A 13800-nucleotide genomic window follows, 5' to 3' on the forward strand; every position below is an offset into this window, starting at 1 on the left:
GAACAATCAAACATTCTAGACCAAACATCCAAACATTGTGTCTTCAAGTGTATGCAAAACAATTTTACATCAAACAACACACTTTTCTTTGAGTCATTTTTGAGTGTAAACACTTGCAAACATTGAGTCCTCATCAACATTGTGTCCTCTTGTCACGAAAAACAGCCAAAATTTCAGATTGGATCACAATAAAACAACTTTAGAATTGAAAAAACTTTTACAGTCCAGCAAACAAGAGCAATGAGTTTCAGAATTCTTAAGCTTCCTAAGTTATTTCTCTAGATTTTCATATAGCATTCAGCCTATTTCTGGGTCTCACAAAGTCTATCATTGCTTTACATCTTGCATTACATTCACATTTATCTAAACTTGAGTCAAAAGGTCACTTGTTTGTCCTCATCTTGCTTTGTCAACATACTACATACAACAACATTTTGCTAAGTGGTCCCTCATCAAGGTCTATCACCTTTTGGTCTCATTTGGTCTTACTTAGAGTCAAGATCAACTTACCTCATCAAGAGAAACTATCATCTCTTTGGAAGTCATACTTACTCTACTACATACATACTTGGTCTTACGCTTTGGACATTACAAGTACACCTCAGATTCATTTGCATTCCATCCAAACTCTTGGTCTTCCATACTTTTTCCATTTTTATCTAGTCTCACGCATCTTGGTCAAGACCTAGTTCATGGTTGAAACCCGTTCCCAAAAATCTAGGAGAGAAACTAAAGAGGTTCAAGAGTCCACAAACATGAGTTCCTATGAGTATGACAATGATATCTTTTTCAAATCTGATCATACTTCATTACCTGACATGGATGCTTATAGAAACATTCCAAATGTTGAGCACATGGACACTACAAACAACAATGATACACACAATGACAATATGGACAACTTTTCAGTACATTCAGCAGAAGTGGAAGACACCATTATGGGTCTGTTTCAATCGATTGGTTGAGGAAATAATGAAGAGAGATAGTCAATACTTCTTCCAAGTGATGGCACAAAGTGGAGCCAAGATCCCTCATGATTTTGACATGTCTCAAATAATGGAAAATCGACCTTTGCAACAAACTCACTCCAACATGGATCAAAGGAGGGCTAATAGTGGAGGCAATAGAGGATCACATATGGTGTCTGAATCACCATCATCATTGTTTCAAAAACTAGAGGTCCCATACACACATGGTCAAGCATATGATACTCACCTTCGCAGACCATTATGGAAGTCTTATGCAGAAAAATATACTCAATCACATACAAATGCTAAGGATCAACCAGCAAATCAATTGGATATTCAAAGGCATGATCAAAATTTGGACACAAGGAAACCCCGCATCAAATTTGGGGACAACACAATTAAAAAAACTCATGAAATGCCTATAGAATATGGTATACATGGACAAAATAGATATTCCATTCCTCATCATGACTCTATACCAGGTGGTCCATACATGCAACATCATTATAGACCTCCTCCATATGAACATGTGTATGATCAATATCATCCATATATGCAACATGCTCCTCCACTTGGTGCTTCAGGCATGGGATATGGTCTAAGAAGTCGGTCTCCACCTAAGAATAATTTGGAACAACAAATCAAGGACTTACAAAAGAAAATGGAGGATATAAATGCACCGAAGCCAACTTAAACAATGAGAGACATATGTCCCTATCCATTTGACAAAATCATTCCAATGCCTCCATTTCCTACACACTTTGTGACACCTAAGTTTGATAAGTACAGAGGAAATGGGGATCCAAAGGCACATATAAGACAATTTTTCACAGCTTGCATTGAGGTAGCAGCAGAAGAGACATATTTGATGAGATTATTCCCACAAAGCTTAGGTGATCAAGCTATGGAATGGTTCTCCCAACTTCCACCTGGAATTAAGTGATGGGGTGATTTAGCAGAGGCATTTATCCAACATTTCTCATACAACATAGAGACAGACATATCGTTGGCTACTTTGTGCAACACCAAGAAAAAGGATGGAGGAATCTAGCCAGTAGATGCTCTTGTGAAATTCCACAAAAACAAATGGTAGAGATGTTTACCCAAAATGTTAACAAAGACATTGGTTATGACCTAAGAAAAGCTTGTTTATCCTCCTTCAAGGATGTCATTGAAAAAGGATTAGCGACTGAAAAGGTCCTAATTGAACAAGGAGTCATTAAGATATTCAAGGAAAACAAAGATGACTTTAAAGGAAATGATAAGCCAATATTTTGGAATAAAAACAAGAACACAGTCAATGATGGTGTTGTTGATGCCAATACAGTGTGACCCAAAATCATTTTTTCTGGATCAAGCTCTACAAACAATCAAGTGAATACTCAAACAACTTCCAAGTCATGAAGGAAGTACACTCCATTGGGAGAACCACTTGAGTCCGTTTTCAAAAAGCTAGTGGCAAACAAGATAATCAAAATTCCAATTTTCCTCCATATGAGCCAAAGGTCAAACCAAATTGGTGGAATGATGATGAATATTGTGAATTCCATAAGAGTAAAGGTCATAAGATAGGAAATTGTCATCGACTGAAGAACATCATACAAGATCTTATTGATAGAGGTGACATTGAGATTGAAGGACACTCATCCAATCAAGAACATGAGATGTTTAAGGAACCATTCCCAAAACATGACAAGGGAAAAGCTAAAGCCACAAATGACCAAACCAACTATACCAGAGCATCCTATAACTATGATTCAACTATCAATCATATTTCGATGGACAATTATGTCTCTACCATTATCATCAAGGACAAAATGCCTGAGAATTCTACCCAAAGACCCAAGATTGTCCTAAAAGGCATTCGATCTTCTTCTGAACCTACCTCTGAATGTAATGTTACAACTCATCAAGGTAAATTCACTTTGCAAGCTGCTCCAGCTAAAAACACTGCTTCCTCATCAACCAAAACCTGAGTATGAGCTTGTAGAACAGTTAGGGAAGACACTCGCGCTTATCTCCATCCTTGAGCTCTTATGCATATCTTCCACACATAAAGCCATTCTTGACAAAATCTTGAGAGACACTTTTGTCCCTACTGATCTGAACGTGGACCAGTTTCAAGCCATGGTGGGATACCTTTTTGTTCCACACTCCCTTACATTCACAGAAGCTGACGATGCCTCCATAAGTCAACCACCTAATGCACCATTACACATTGAAGCCTTCATACACAAACATCGAATAAAATGAGTCCTGATAGATGGAGGAGCAGGTCTGAACATTTGTACATTGAGCACTATTAAACAATTGGGATATTCAGATAAAGTTGTGAATTCTACAAAAAAAATTACCATCAAGGCATATGATGATGAAGAGCGTTCATCTAAAGGCACAGTCACCTTGCCTCTCAGAGTTGGGCTAGTTACAAAAGATGTGGTTTGTCAAGTCCTACACCTGGATCTCACATACAATATATTACTAAGATGTCGTTGGATTCATGAAATGAGGGCAGTCCCATTTACATATCACCAATGCATTAAGTTTCCTCACAATGGAGTTGAAATAACATTTAATGGTGATCCTAATCCATTCATATATTGCAATAACTTGAGACCAAAAAATGTGACGATCATTCCAAGTAATAGAGAAGCTATTCCTTCATTAGCATATGTGGATCTAGAATCATTAAAAGCTTCTACATCAAAACAAGCAGAGATCAAAGAAAAGTTCAAGATTAAAGACATGGGATGTGGTGAGTATATCTTCCATGTTGATCAACTCCCACTATCTCCTAAGACATTCAGTCGACAGGAACAATCTACAAACAACTTGCAATATCAAGGAATTGGGTGTGAACCACCTAGTGTTGTGGCTACTAAGTCTGAATGCAAATCTCCTCTAATAATGCAAGCACCTATTAATATTAATAGTCCTAAGAGTGGTTCCAATGAAGAATCTATTGAGTGTATCACCAACCCTCTTGATAACTCACATAGCTTTACTATATCATCCACTCATTCCATTTCTACTTCTCTCCTAGACTTGGATCAACAAGAATTACAAAAGCCCTTACTCATTGGAGATCAAAAATCAAACTTTGAAAAGAAAAATCCTTTAGTCCAAATCAAAATCAAAAGCTATTGGACTCTGCAAAAATCAAAGTCAAGGATAAAAATCCTATGAAAGAAAAAGAACAAGAGTTGATCTCCCCTAATACCAAAATAACTGGGGGCAAAAGTTCCAAAATTTCAAGCCAAAAAGAATACTTGTTGATCCTAAGTCTCCATCATGCCATGCTACTTTCACTTCTTTTCACAATCATAAGCCTTCATCACTCATCCACTTGTTCCAGACATCCTTTCCCTTCTAGCGATACATCATGGACCTTTAATGGAGCTTCCTCCAGGGACTTTGTTATCAAGGATGCCCAAACTTCTTTAGGGGACACGCATATGGGCCTACGTAGTCCACACATTAGCAATTCTATCTCAGTTCCTTTATCAAGGAAGACAGTCACTCAAGATACACATCATTCAGGCAAGGAACATTGCAGCTATAATCATAAAGTCAAGCCTAGCACATTTGAGGTAGGGGACTAAGTTCTCAAAGAAAATCCTAAAAATCAGCAAGACAAAGAGAAGAAGGGCAAGTTCAAACCAAACTAGCTTGGTCCTTACATCATCACAGCAACATATAGATCAAGTGCATATCATCTCTCAACTCCAAATGGTGAACCTCTGGAAGATCCTATCAACAGCATGCACCTTCACATGTTTTACACATAGCTCTTCAGAGTATCCTCATTCAAATATACAAAAAAATGAAAAAATTCAAAAATACAAAAAAATCATAAAAATAAAAAAATCGTTTCTCGGTGAAAACCTGGCAAACAGGCGCCTGGTGACACAAAAAAAATAAAAATTGAAAAAACATAAAAACATCTTGTCCAACGGTGAAAACCACTTCGGTGGCGCCCTGGGCAAGTACCATGGTGAAAACTGGGTCACCAGTGCCATCCGTAGAGACATTGCTCCTCCCTCCTTCAGGTTTCAATTCCATCCTTTCACTTTGCACACACTCACAACCTCTCCATTCATAATAAACTTACCCATTCCCATCATGGCTTGTTATTGGTCTACCCAAGATTGGTTAGCCATTCATAATAAACATCCCTTTTCACCCCTTTCCATCCATAATAAATTAGCTCCTATCTGTGGCTAAGGCTTTCCTACGTCTAGTAATGGGTGTGGAACTGAGAGCATCACATGTTTCGAGGAGTATAGTTTCTTCCAGTTTTCTTTAGTCTATCTGTGCACAATATGCAATAAAGAAACACTTGCATCACCAATCCGTAATAAAGTTACATCTTCTCCACAATAAAGTATCGGTTTCAATGTGGATTCAGTTAGCTTCAGATGAGACACAACAACAATGGACTTCAACAAATCAAACATTTCAACAAACTCAGATAATATTATGGTTTAGTGTTATCTATCCTTTTGTGAAAGTAAACATTGTGACCACAATCAAATAGACTTATACAAGTGACAAGAGACACTAAACCTAAGGACTAGTGTGGATGTTGGTGTCGAGTCTTGGTTTTCTTTTTTGATTTTACCTTTTTTGGTGACATGTCTTTTAGCTTTTCCAGGATGTCTTTGACTAGAGATTCTATCTCCAGGATGTTTTTGACTAGAAAGGCGAGGATGGGGTATCATCACCTATTTTTCTTTACTATCTGTGGATTGTCTCTTAGTAATGCTATGACTTGTCCAAGGATATGAGGACATTGTGAGTCTAGTATGAACTGGGGCATTCCTTGTTTGCAACTGTCTTATCTCCATGCAAATGGGTACAATGACTTTCTGGATTGAACATATATCTGAATTGTCACAACCTATTTGCCATAATAAAGCTCAATGATGATAACGTAGAAGAAGCTCTTTTCACTTTCATATCTTCTATCTTCCATCCCCCTTTCTTGATTGACCTCCATCATCCTTCTTGAGTTCATGTAGCCTGCTATCACATGACTGAGTATAATAACACACCAAAAACATTTGCATTTCATGTAGTTGCACCTGCATTACCTCATATTAAGCATTTCATACATACATATAGATATCACAATTGCATCACATCCTGCACACAACACATGTTAGCAATCTTAAATTTTTATCATGTAAATAATTCTTTGCATTATCATATTCATTTGCATTTCATACATTCACATTTGCATTGGCATAACATATTAAAAACATAAAAGAACAAAAATATTGCATTCTATCATGTACATATTTGCATCCATATCATAAGTATCACATAAGAACATCTCATCACATAGATACACATGCATATAGCTGCTGCAAAGATGAATCATCTCATATATACATATAATCATAAGTGTCATGATACAATGATGTCAAAATACATATGGCTACACAGCCAATCCTCGTGTCACCCTATCCAGATAGAGAAACCCACTGATCAATCCTACCAGTACTATTGGTAATGCTAATCCAGTCTATGTCATTGTGTAGCATGCCACATGTCCAGCCCTCATCTCCAATCCCGGATCCTGGAATAGTCATCTCAGTGCATCCCTGTCTCCGTCTCGATCATAGGGTATCAACTCCCCATCGATTGGTATCCTCATAATCCTATATGCATCCTCTAAGGTGACTATCATCTCACCCATCAGCAAATTGAACGTACATGTCTCTGAGTGCCATCTCTTAGCCAGTGCAGTTAGCAACACCATGTTCACCCAAAACTCAGGCACATACAAAATATGTCGTAGGCCCATAGCCTAAACTGCTTCTCTCTCCTCTACTGTTAGCTTTGCTTGCAAACTCTAATTTCACAGGAATCTCTCTCATGACTCCAGCATAGGTAGGTCCTCCTTCAGTTAAGCAAATCAACTGTGTCAGTCAAAGTGGCATGCCTTGATCATCACAAAATGTTGCTCTTTATCCTTGTATTTCTCATACTCTATCCTAGTGACACTCACTGTTCATCACAAAGTGTTGTTGTTTATCCTAGTGGTACTCCCTATTCATCACAAAGTACTATGTGTTTTTGCACTCCCTGTTCATCACAAAGTGTTGTTCATATTTGCACTCACTGTTCATCACAAAGTGTTGCTCTTTTTAGTACTCCCTGTTCATCGCAAAGGACTATGTCCTAGTACTCCCTATTCATCACAAAGTGCCTCGATCTATTCTAGTCTTCCCTAGAGGACCTGCTTGAGTGTATCTTCTCAGCAGCTTATCCAATCGACAACGTATGTTCATCACAGAACTGCCAATTTGACCTAGAAGACATAAACGCGCATTCATGACACAAACGCGCCTAGCTAACCTAGATGCGCCTGACACCAGTACAGACGTGCCTCAACAGTTTTTTGACATTGTTTGACATATCCTAAACGTGCATTTATTTCTCTACCTAACATGCATTAATGACAATATTTATTGCGGCAAAGTACAAGGAGGTTTTACAATACTTACTGGCTCTCCTACATCTACTGGCCTATGAAATTGATGAATGCGATTGAATCTGTGAACCAATGCCATCGTTGCTGACTGTTGCTACTCTAATCTCTTGGATGTGTGGATGACAATGATGATGTATTCCCCTCGCCGTCTATCTTATAGACTACCCTAGCCCTCATTTCCCGAGTTAGTCTTCGTTATCCTATGACTTAGTCACTCTATCCTATTTGGGTCAGTCCATTCTAGCCTTTCTTTCTTATCGAGAGATTGTCTATGTTCTTTTCAAACATTTTTATCCAATCTCTCGAGGGGGCATATCATTCCCATCTTGGGGCAACTTTGTATCAGTTCATATTATCTTCTTTGAAACAACGCGACAAGCTGCATTGTCTCAAAGAGGGGCAAAATGTAGACACCTAAAATTGCCATGTCTAATTAAATAAATATTTTATTTATTTAATTACTTTAGCCTAATTCTTCTATTAATTAAATAAATCTTTATTTATTTAATTCATTCATTTATCCTCTTCTAGCCTTATTTCTCATTTAAATAAATACATTTATTTATTTAAATTACCCTTTTCCCAAATTAAATAAATACTTTTATTTATTTAATTGATCCCACTTCCTCTATTAATTAAATAAATCTTTATTTATTTAATTAATTCATTAACTTTTTCAACCTATGACACATGTCATTCATCTCTTAATTACTACACTACCTACCCTCTTATTATTTTCTTTTTTTCTCTACCTACCCTTTAATCATAGCCGACTATTTATCTTTTACACCTCTCAATCTTATCCCTCCATTTCTTATAGTGCCTTCTATCTAAGAAGATGTTTTCTTCATTATCAACCCGATCAGTTGACTTCCCAACTATGCTTTTGAACTTTCATATGCGATCCTACTTGCAACCAAATTTCCGTTCTTTGTTAAGCTCTTGTGCACATAAAATCTGAGAGCAAATATATCAAGCAAGATCAATGGAGATAGGAAGAATGGAGATTCAAACCCTATTGGACATGTGATGGTATAATCTTTGTGATTTCGTTTGATTTGCATTGTCTTAGGTAATCTTCATATGTTATGGTGGATCTTTATTGTTGTTTGGCTAGGGTTTTGTGGTTTAATTCATTTAGTCTTTCAATATTGTTGTTTCCATTTTCACCATAAACACCTTTATTTTTCCATTTCAAGCATCTTTTGGATGTTGCAACTAATAAAAGTTTTGAGCCCGCTTCAACTGCTCCTCAAGATGACCAAGATAGGTGGAAGGCTCAAAATGAGGAAGCACTTGGTTTAATTGGTATTTCAATGGTTCCTAATTTGTATGTTATAACTGGAAATTGTACAAAAGAATATGAAGCTTGGGAAATTTTAAAAACAACTTATGATAGCTCAAATGATTCCCAAAAAATTCAGCTTGAAGATCAACTTGAAGATCTCAAATATACAGATTTTAAAACCATGGATGAATTCTTATTAAAGTTTGGATATGTTAATAGTCAATTAACTGGTTTAGGAGTTACTCTAGCTTATTTACGTTTAATTCATCTTATTCTTAAAAATGTCTTCCTCATCAATTTCAGCAATTTATTACGAATATTCATGCTCAACTTACTCTTCCTAGTTTAGCTACACAATTAACTTATGATATTTTTCACAATTTATTATGTCAAGAGGAAGCTAAATTAATTCAATTTGGTACTCTTAAAAGTAGTGAACATGCCTTTATGGCTAAAAATCAAAATCATAATAATAATTTTAGATCCAATAATAATAATCATAATCATAATAATAATCACAAATCTTCAAATTATCAATCTCATTCTAAATCCTATCATAACAATTCTCAGAAGAATAATCATAATAATACGTACAATAATCAAAGGAATAATTCTCAAACAAGACCCCATTGCACATATTGTGGTAAAGATAGACATATTACTAATAATTATTTTAAGAACAAAAATGGTAAAAAGCCCATGAGCCAAATTAATCAAAATAATCAACAACATAAATCTCATTATAAGAAAGGTAATAATAATGGTAATTCAACTCGTCATGCATTTACATGTACTTATAATGTTTCTCAACCACTCGAGTGGATTATTGATTCTGGTGCATCTCAACATGTTACTTCTCATAAAGAATGTTTTGAATCTTTCCATCTCGATACTTCCAATATTCCTGTTCAATTAGCTAATAATCATACTTGCAAAGTTGAAGCTATTGGTGATATGAATGTCCCTAATGGGAAATTACATGATGTTCTTTATGTTCCTGAATTAAAATCAAATTTTCTTTCAGTTCGTAAACTTTGTCAAGATTATAAAATTAACTTTTATAGGGGCATGTGTTCTATCATTGATCCAAAAACTAATCATGTTATTGCTACTGCTAAAATGGATAGTGATAACTTATTCAAGTACTATGAATTTGCTCCTACAAAGTATTCCTTGCTTACTACTGTTGAATTTACTATATGGCATGAAATACTTGGCCATCTCAATTCTGATTATATTTCATTGATGCAAAAAGAAAATATGGTTTATGGATTGCCTACTATTGTTCTTTCTCAAATTGTTTTCAATGGTTGCATGAGTGGTAAGATGCATAGGGAACCCTTTCCTCATGGTCAATCTTGGAGGGCATATACTAAATTGCATCTAGTTCATAGTGATCTCTTGGGTCTCATGGAGAATCCCTCCATCCAAGGTTCAAGGTATGTTCTTACCTTTGTTGATGATTTTTCAAGGAGAACATGTATATATTTCCTTCATAGTAAGGATCAAGTGCTTGATGGGTTTACTGGATTTCATATGTTTGTAGAAAGGCAATCTGGTTCTAAAATTAAGATTCTTCATACTGACAATGGAAGAGAATATGTCAATAATTAATTTAATGCTTATTTTAAATATTTTGGAATTAAACATGAGCTTTTCCTTATACACCACCAAAAAATGGTGTGGTGGAACGGAAGCATAGGATAATTGTTGAAATGGCTAGATGTTTATTGCATGCAAAAAATATGGATGACAAGTTTTGGGTTGAAGCTATGGCTTGTGCAACTTATTTAATTAATATAACACCTACCAAAGCTTTAAAGGATAAAACTCTTGAAGAAGCTTGGTCTGGTCGAAATCCCATTTTGCAGAATTTAAGAATTTTTAGTTCCACAACTTATGTTCACAAACCTAAGGAGAAAATTAAAAAATAAGATGCTAAATCTTCTCCTTTTATTTTTGTTGGTTATGATGAAAATACTAAAGGTTATAGAGGTTACAATCCTATTACTAACAAGGTAAATGTTGCAAGAGATGTTTGTATTGCAAAAAAAGGCTTTCATGATTGTTCTAAAGTGGAGGATGATGAACTTTCTCAAAGCAAAGTTGTTCTTGTGGAGGACCATCCTCCTTCTCTTAACCCTACTCCTAATGCATCTCTTTATGTTCCTTCTATTGATAGTGATGATGATAATAATAACTCTACTCCTCATGACTCTTCTTCTAGTGATGAATCCATTACTTCTAAAAGAAGACCTAAATGGTTTAAATCTTTAATTCAAGATAGTGATGAATACTTAGCTAGAATGGATAGAATTCAAGCTCGAAGGGTTAATTATTGTAATATGCTTTAATGACTACTATTATGAATTCTAATGATCCTAAAACATTTGATCAAGCTATAAAACAAGCACATTGGCAAAAAGCAATGAAGGAAGAATATGATACTTTAATTTCTAACCAAACTTGGGATTTTGTTCCCTTGCCTCATGGTAAAAATCTTGTTTCTTGCAAGTGGCTTTATAAAACTAAATTGAATGCTAATAATCAAGTTAGTAAATTTAAAGCTAGATTAGTTGCTAGAGGTTTTTCTCAAATTGAAGGCTTAGATTATACTGAAACTTTTGCTCATGTTGCTAAAATGCCTACAATTAAACTTGTGCTTGCTTTAGCTTCTAGAATGAATTGGCCTATTCACCAAATGGATGTTAAAAGTGTTTTTCTTAATGGTGATTTACATGAGGAAATTTATATGTCTCAACCTCCTGGTTTTATTAAAGAAGGTAATGCACACTTAGTTTGTAAATTAAAGAAAACAATTTATGGATTAAAGCAATCTCCTAGGGAGTGGTATTCAAAGATTAATGCATTCTTTCTTCCTCAAGGCTTTATTAGAAGTAAAAATGATCCTCACTTGTATATTAAACATAGTGAAGATGATATTATCATTATTATGTTATATGTAGATGATTTGATTCTTACTTCAAGTTCCAATACTTTGATTTCTGATATTAAGTTTCAACTTAATCAAAAAATTTAAATGACTTATTTAGGAATTTTACATTATTTTTTGTGAATGCAAAGAAGTAATGGTATTTTTCTATCTCAAAATAAATATGCTCAAGATCTCATAGATAAGTTTAAAAGGAATGATGCTCACTGTGTTTTAATTCCTATTGAATTAGGCACTAAGTTAATGCTTGATATGAAAACTCCTCTTGTTGATCCTACTTTGTATAGACAATTAGTTGGATGTTTGAATTATTTAACTCTTACTAGGCCGGATATTGCTTATAGTGTTGGTTTGATTTCAAGATTCATGTCTAAACCTCAACAAATACACTTTTAAGTTGCTAAAAGAATTTTAAGATATATTAAAGGAACTATTAATGTAGGTTTGTTTTATGATGCAAATTCTGATTTTAGATCTAAAGGTTTTACTAATTCCAATCTAGGTGGAGATCCCAATGATGGGAAATCTACTTGTGGTTATTTTTTTTTTGCTGGTTCAGGAGCAATTTCTTGGAATAGTAAAAAGAAAAAATCTACCTCTCTTGGATCCACTGAAGTTGAGTACAAAGGATTCACTAATGCTTCCAAAGAAGCCTTGTGTCTTAGAAGACTACATGAAGATTTGGGTCTAACTCAACACGAACCAATTGTGACAACCAAAGTGTCATTGCCTAGGCTAAAAATGTAGTTTTCCATGCAACAAAAAACCACATTGCTCTCCAACACCGCTTTATTAGGGAACAAATTGAAGACAAGCAAGTTTCACTCCTCTATTGCAAGGGGGAAGACCAAGTTGCAGATATTTTGACCAAGCCACTTTGTAAAGAAAAGTTCCAATTTATGGTAAAAATCTTGGATTGCAACCCATTGAAGGGTTTGATGTAAACTCCCCTAGTAAAGCTTAAGGGGGGGTGTTAGAAAATTTAATCTTTACTTGGCTTAGGTTTATTTGTATCTAGTTTAGGATATTCCTTTGGATTTCCTACATGTAATTTGTCCTCTAGTACATGTGTCAAGACAAGTCATTCCTTTTATTTTCCTTTATTAGGGTATATTAGATTTCCTCCATAAGAGGATGTGGACACATGGCAGACACATTTTATGAATGGTGGCATTCATAGATTTGGGAGTTACTTTGTAACTCCTCTCCTCATCTCTATTTAAGAGATGTCTCCTCTCTCATTTCTTCTTAATGATGTTATTGTAAAAGAGCTTCTCTCTCTCTCTCTCTCTCTCTCTCTCTCTCTCTCTCTCTCTCTCTCTCTCTCTCTCTCTCTCTCTCTCTCTCTCTCATTTAAGGCATTGCCTCATTCATAATATTACAAACAGTTTTTCTTTGTGTTTCCCCTTTAAAAAGTTCTTGTGTCTCCTTCTTCACATTTGGGTGATTTCTCCAAGGTTTTTGTATTTCTCTTGGTAACATTTACTTCATCAATAATCTTACTTGGATTTTGTTTTTATTTCCTTTCTCTTGTATTTCCTTTCATAGTATCAGAGTAGGTTCTAATCCTTGTTTCGAGTTGAGATTGATGAAGGTTACCATTCTGTGGAGTTCACCTTCTTGGAGGCAATCTTGAGAGGAGAAGAAGTTCTTTCTCTAATATTTTCTACTATGCAGGGTTTTTATTTCGGATTTTTAATTTTATTTTTTTCAAACTTGTTAACAAGTTTGCCAGTAGGTTCAATCTTCTTAGATTCTATTTTTTTTATTTTTATTTTTTTAAATAAGCTTTGGAAGGCTTGCCACTTGTGGCTTTGGAAGGCTTGCCACCAAAGTTTCTTCTTTGTGGTTTAAAGTTGTGGTTTTGGAAGGCTTGCCACCAAAACTCCATTTCTAACCTCTTTTATCGCATTCTATATTTTATATTTATTAGTTTTGGCAGGCTTGCCGCCAAAACATTTTCCATTATTCAATTGCTTCTCTGATTTGCTTACAGGTTTTAAGATTTCAGTTGCATATGGATGACTCACATGTATAACTTTTTGAGATGGATGTTGTTGATAGGCTCATCAAATAGTTCTCCTTCTGGTGT

Source organism: Cryptomeria japonica, chromosome 9 (genome assembly GCF_030272615.1).
Source record: "Cryptomeria japonica chromosome 9, Sugi_1.0, whole genome shotgun sequence".
Taxonomy (NCBI): domain Eukaryota; kingdom Viridiplantae; phylum Streptophyta; class Pinopsida; order Cupressales; family Cupressaceae; genus Cryptomeria; species Cryptomeria japonica.